The sequence below is a fragment of the Staurois parvus genome, unplaced genomic scaffold (assembly GCF_062004578.1).
Source record: "Staurois parvus isolate SC_StPar_1 unplaced genomic scaffold, SC_StPar_1.0 ptg000101l, whole genome shotgun sequence".
Classification (NCBI taxonomy): domain Eukaryota; kingdom Metazoa; phylum Chordata; class Amphibia; order Anura; family Ranidae; genus Staurois; species Staurois parvus.
This window is the reverse complement of record NW_028317897.1, coordinates 1,879,530-1,886,282: the sequence shown is the minus strand read 5'-3', so window position 1 is coordinate 1,886,282 and position 6,753 is coordinate 1,879,530. Positions and strand designations below refer to the sequence as shown.

The 6,753-nt window shown below is 43.0% G+C and overlaps 1 protein-coding gene across 1 annotated transcript in view; it reads left to right on the top strand.

The window, feature by feature from the left end:
- Positions 1 to 3,833: 3,833 nt before the first annotated feature.
- LOC149467787 (dihydrofolate reductase-like) overlaps positions 3,834 to 6,753 on the top strand; it is a 111,123-nt gene continuing 108,203 nt past the window's right edge. The window contains exon 1 of the mRNA XM_089671207.1: positions 3,834 to 3,959. The gene's annotated coding sequence lies outside the window, so the exon portion shown is untranslated. The remainder of the gene's footprint in view (positions 3,960 to 6,753) is intronic.

Genomic DNA, 6,753 nt, shown 5'->3' with positions numbered 1-6,753 from the left:
CTGCTCAAGTGCTTGGTAAAACAAATTGCTAATCAGCCAATCACATGGCAGCAACTCAATGCATTTAGGAATCTAGACATGTTGATGACTTGCTGAAGTTTAAACTGACCATCATAATGGGTAAGAAAGAGAATTTAAGTGACTTTGAACGTGACAGGGTTGTTGGTGCCAAAAAGGCTGGCCTGAGTATTTCAAAAACTGCTGATCTACTGGGATTTTCTAGAGTTTACAGAAAAAGAGAAAATATCCAGTGAGCGGCAGTTGTGTGGATGAAAATGCCTTGTTAATGTCACAGGTCAGAGGAGAATGGTCAGACTGGTTCGAGAAGACAGAAAGGCAACAGTAATGCAAGCCATAGACGGGTCGAACATCGGCCGATTTTTTTTTTTTTTCAAAAACGAACTATCGGTTGTTCGTTCGGCCGACGTTACCACCAATGGTAAAAAAAAATCGGCCGAAAAAATCATAAAGTTCGCCCCATAACTTCTGTCCCATCCAGGTCATGGCTCATGCGAGGATTTTTTATTGGTAAAACGATCGTCCAATTTGCCCATCATTGCCGGGAAAATCAGCCGATCGTCAAAATCGGCCGCAAATTTTCCAACATGACCGATAAAAAAACTGTGCAAAAAACCTAAAAAACAGCCAACCAATTAACCCACTAACAGTGCGAAAATCGGCCAATTTTTTTTTCGGACAAAAAATCACCCGATTTTCGACCCGTCTGTGGCCGGCATAACTCAAATAACCACTCGTTACAACCAAGGTATGCAGAATACCATCTCTGAACACACAACACATTGAACCTTCAAGAAGATGGGCAACATCAGCAGAAGACCACACCAGTTGCCACTCCTGTCAGCTAAGAACAGGAAACAGAGGCTACAATTTGAACAGGCTCACCAAAATTGGACAAGATTGGAAAAATGTTGACTGGTCTGATTTCCCTAGAGATGGTTGTGCGTGAAAATCCCAGTAGATCAGCAGTTTTAGTAATACTCAGACGAGCCTGTCTGGCACAACCATGCCATCTTCAAAGCCACTTAAATTCCCTTTCTTCCCCATTCTGATGCTCGCTTTGAACTTCAGCAAGTCATCTTCACCAAGTCAAGATGCCTAAATGCATTGAGTTGCTGCCATTTGATTGGTTGATTAGCAATTTGAGTTAACAAGCAATTGAACAGGTGTATCCTAATAAAGTGGCCAGTGAGTGTATATACTGTGACATTATGAAAGGTGAGGTGATTGATGGATGCTATGTGTCACCTTGCATGCATTCATATCTAGGAGACTAAGGCGGAGTCCAGTCTGGGTTTTCCAGGCCACTTTGGCAGAGTTGGTTCCAAAACGGATTCTGTGGTCTACTAATTACCACCAGCAGGTGGTATAAATAAAGCAGGACTGGAGCAAGAAGTTGCTCTTGGCCTGGGACTCAGGGAGCCATACCTGAGAGAGCTGTGGATGAAAGATCTTGCTTTGTACAAGAAAGGAAAAGGTTTGCACCAGGGGTGGACTGACAACTCATGGGGCTCCCGGGCAACAGGGGATCATGGGGCCCCTGTGTCCTCGCCCACACTCAAAAGAGCCTATGAAAAGGTACCAGGGGCATCTCATGGGGCCCCCTACTGACCCCGGGCCCTCGGGCAGTGCCCGAGTTCCCAAATGGTCAGTCCGCCCCTGGTTTGCCCAGTGTTTTGTTCTGTTGGTGACAGGGAGAAACCCTTCACCTGTGAGATAGGAATCTCTTCTGTTTAGTAATTAGTAGGATTAGTAGAATTTATTTTCTGTTCTGTTTTGTTTACTATGCATGCAACCTTTTAAATAAAACTAACTACAAGTCAGATTTTTAAGAAAGACCTGCTGCCTGGACTACCTTTTTCCCAGGGAAGGTGATCCCCCGCCTGAGCTAACCCCCGCAATACTTATTTCTTCTGCTTAAGCTGAACACTGCTCCAATCCCCAGAAAAAACAGGATCCACTACCAGCTTTTGTATTCAGGAAGTGGCTCTAGTATTTCAAATCACAACTTTCTATGAATGAATGACACAATGGTGTAAAGCAGTGATCTCTAAACCCTTTAAGCCCTTTGCTTGGCTTTTTCCAGTCCTTGGGACATGATTCCTCTCACTGATACAAGGCATTATTCCTTCCACTGACACCAACAGTGGGGCATCATTTCTGCTACTAACACCAACAATGGAGCACTATTCCTTCCACTGACCCTGACAGTGGGCACCATTCCTCCCACTGACACCCACGATGGGGCACTATTCCTTTCACTGACACCCACGATGGGGCACTATTCCTCTCACTGACACCCACGATGGGGCACCATTCCTCCTACTGACACCCATGATGGGGCGCTATTTCTCTCACTGACACCGACGATGGGGCACTATTTCTCTCAATAATTCCAATGATGGGTCATTGTGTACTCTCATTGACGCCAGGCCATTTCTACTCCCACTGGCCACAGTCCAGCCCCCTTAATGTCTGAAGGGCAGTAAACTGGTCCTTTGTTTAGAAAGTTTGGAGACCCCTGCTGTTGAGGGAGGAAGGAAGGAGGGGAACCAGGTTAGGGGTAGGAAGCTGTGCGTACTAACCATGATTCTTGTTACACCCTAAATACAGGTGTAATATGAAACATGGTCAGAAAGGTGGAGTTATCTTTTAATCATTTGCCATCCTTAATCTGTATATATACAGCTATGAGAACAGATACTTATACCAGAATCATGGCTGCAGCCAGGTATCAATTTTTTTTCAGCTGTTGATGGGCTTTCTAGTAAAAGTGATCTGAGTGGCTCTACAGCAGCCTGATCACATTTGGAATGGCTCACTCCTCTCCCACTGCCATTCCCAGGCCCTCCTGTTCAGTCGGGAAGCCCAGGACCGCTATAAACTGTTAGGTCGTCTGTCCACGAAGGAGCAGATATTCCTCCCTCTCCTCTGTGACGAATGAAGCTGGAAACAACATGAATTTCATCACTTCCAGCTTCGGTTCTGTGTTGGCCGATACAAGTCAGCAAAGCAGCTGAGCAAACCGATATTGGTTTGAACAGCTGTCTTGGATAGCAGAGGAGGGACCAGGGGTCTTATAGACCCCAGATCTGTCAATAAAGAAAACCTGTTACTGCCCAGCAATCACACACATGTAAACGGTAATTGCTGTCAGACAGAGAGAAATAATTCTAGCACCAGAGCTCACGCTTGACTGGTAAACTCTAAAGGCTTTTAAAGTGTCGCTGTAGATTTTTAGGTAGCGTAGTTTGTCATCATCCTTGACATGTTGGATATCTGTTTACTTGATGCAACATCATATTTTAATTTGCACTAAAAATTGGGTATTATATTGTGCTTGTGTGTAAAACGTGCATTTGATAAACAGTTGTGCAAACATTATGCAGCATAAAAAACTGCAGCAACCACCATTTTATTTTCCAGGGCCTCCAATTTCAGAAAATATACAATGTTTGTGGGTCACTGACCTAGCTGTGCTGTCTGTCAGGAGGGCTTGAAATTGGCTGAACAGATTTACAAATCCTTTAACAGGCAAGGCAGTTTACATACAGGTATGTGTGCTTTACCTGCGTATTTGATGTTAATCCCAGAGCTCAGCTCTAGTTTAACACTTTCACTTATTTTATTTATTTTTTGTAATATTTCTAGTTTTGTTTTTTTTTAGCAGCAGCTGAGCCGGTTTATCAGCTTCAGGGATTAGCATCATTTACAGCTTTGAAACATAACCTTTAAGCATGAAAATGTGCAGCCGACAAAAAAAACCCCTCTTTTGTTTTGACTAAACTCCGCCCACTCCCTTTTTATTCATTCAGTGTGTTTGGATCCCGGCATCTGCTCTGTTAGCAGCCTGCAGCACACAAGCCTGTAAATAAGCATCATCATCACATCATCTGTTCTGTATTTTCTTCCTGAAAAAACAGTTCCAGTCTCTTGTGCAGGTACGCAGTTTTCTCTGTAAAGACATGTATTATTGTTTTAGTTTGATTTCCAGGAAGCAGCTGTTTTAGCAATCAGTATTGCATAATTAAGTGGCAGTTACTCCATTCGGTTAAGCAAAAAGCGATGCACACAGAGCAGAGCAATGCGACTCAACCAATCAGAATTCTTATTTTATTGTACTAACAGTGATAAGGTGGAACCTCATTGGTTAATTTTTTCTACATGACTCTGCCTTATTGAATAAGCAACTCTCTTACTGATTAGGGTTTTACATGAATTTCAGTTGAAGTGAACCTGTGCTCCATTTTAATCATTTATGGCCATGTAAGGGGAGTGATCCTGCCACTAGCATCAACTCGCCAGCAACAGGATGGCTAAACACAGGATGAGAATATCAGATGAATGATTGTCTGTTTTTTTTTGTTTTTTTTTGTATGCTATTCTTATTGCGAAAATGAAGAGGTTACTAAAGTTAAGAAAATTCTTGTATACAGAATAAAAATTCTGAAGTGATATTTATTTGTATTGAATTTTTGGCCGCAAAATGTTCTGTTTAAGCAAAAATCATACGAGAAAAATTTTTGTGCTTGTCCCTTTGATTAATTTTGGACGAAAGCTATGTACTAACACTCAGGTTATCATACGATTGCTTCAAAAGCAGTATTTTTCGTACAATTTTCTGATCATGTGTACTAGGCTTTACAGACCGCTAACTTTTTCTTATAGATTCGCTCCTTCACGAAGTGTAAAAGTAAGATGTCCCTCTCTTATTGCTCTCTTGCTAGTGAGTGACTTTCTGCAGTGTTTTGAGTCAGTGAGGTAGTGATCCCATTAGTAGAAGTACTTCCCTTGCCTGGGTGAATTGCTTGTCTGACATGGCCACATGCCATCTCACGAAATGTGCTATTAGCTGTATAAGCCAGAAATTGTGGCTTCTCTACTCCTCTCTGATTTAGTTTCACTTTTTTTCCTATGGCTTGACCCACTGACCTAATGGATTAGCTCTGCAAACTGCCATTGAAGTGTCCAGTGAGAATGACACACTGGATAGCTGGATGATAGTTAGCAAAGTTAGGTCCTAGTAACAAAGTGAAACTAAATCAGAGAAGTGCACAAAGGAGACATTAATCATTATTATACAGGATTTATATAGCGCCAACAGTTTGCTCAGCACTTTACAATATAACTGGAGACAATACAGCAACAATACAGTTTAATACAAGAGGGATAGGAGGGCCCTGCTCCTTGGAGTTTACAATCTAGGAGATTATTAATGGCTTGTAATAAAGGTAATAAGGCTTCCAGACTCATTCACCTTATCAACCTTTCAGTGTCTGTTCTTCCTCTCTGCTAATCCCTTCACTGGCTTTTGCTCACCCAACAAAATAAATTAAAAATACTAACAACAACCTATAAAGCCATCCACAACTCGGCCCCCAGCTATATCAATAACCTAATCTCAAAATACCAACCTAATCATTCTGTGTTCCTCCTAAGACCTCCTGCTCTCTAGCTCCCTTGTCACCTCCTTCGATGCTCGTCTCCAGGACATCTCCTGAGCCTCTCCCATCCTATGGAACTCCCTACCCCAATCTGTCCGACTATCTCCTACTCTGTCCACTTTTAGGCAAACTGCCTATTCTGCAAACTGTACTTTTGTTTTCTCCATCAGCTCATCTCCCGTAGTTATTACCTTTTGTATCATTTGACCCTTCCTTTCAGATTTTAAGTTCTGACGAGCAGGGCCCTCTGATTCCTCCTGTATTGGTTTGTATTGTAACTGTACTGTCTGCCCTCATGTTGAAAAGTGATGCACAAAGTGTTGGTGTTCAAGGTTCAACGTGTTGCGCGTTCAGAGATGGTATTCTGCATACCTTGGTTGTACCAAGTGGTTGAGTTACCGTTGCCTTTTTATTATCTTGAACTAGTCTGCCCATTCTCCTCTGACATCAACAAGGCATTTTGTCCACACTGCTGCCGCTCACTGGATATTTTCTCTTTTTTGGACCATTCTCTGTAAACCCTAGAGATGGTTGTGCGTGAAAATCCAAGTAGATCAGCAGTTTTTGAAAGACTCAGACTCAGGCCAGCCCATCTAACACCAACAGCCATTCAAAGTCACTTAAATCCCCTTTCTTCTCGGTTTGAACTTCACCACATTTAGATGCCTAAATGCATTGAGTTGCTGCCATGTGATTGGCTGATTAGCAGTTTGTGTTACCAAGCAATTGAACAGGTGTACCTAATGAAAGTGGCCGGAGAGTGTAAATCCTGTATAATAATAATCAGTAGGAAGCATCTTGTGGGATCAGTTCTTTCGTTTTTTCTTTAAATTACAAAATGGAGTACAGATGCAACCAGCAATCACCATAGCTTCTTCTTCTTATTATTATTATTATTACATCAAGTTTATATAGCGCCAAAGGGTTTGCTCAGCGCTGTACAATAGAGGGAGGGGAGACAATACATGAAACAGTACAGCAACAACAAACAGCACACGAGGGGTTAGAGGGCCCTACTCTTTCGAGCTTACAATATAGGAGGGAGGGGGTAGTGGTACAGGAGGAAGTGGCTGTGGGAGATGGAGTGGTGGGAGAAATGAAGGGGAATGGCTGTTAGGTGAGGGTGAGGGTGGGGTAGGTTTCCCTGCAGAGGTGGGTTTTGAGGGAGCGCCTGAAGGTGAGGAGGGAAGGTGACAGTCTGATGGATTGGGGTAGTGAGTTCCAGAGGATGGGGAGGACCTGGAGAAGTCTTGCAGTCGTGCGTGGGAGGAGGAGACCAGGGAGCAGGATA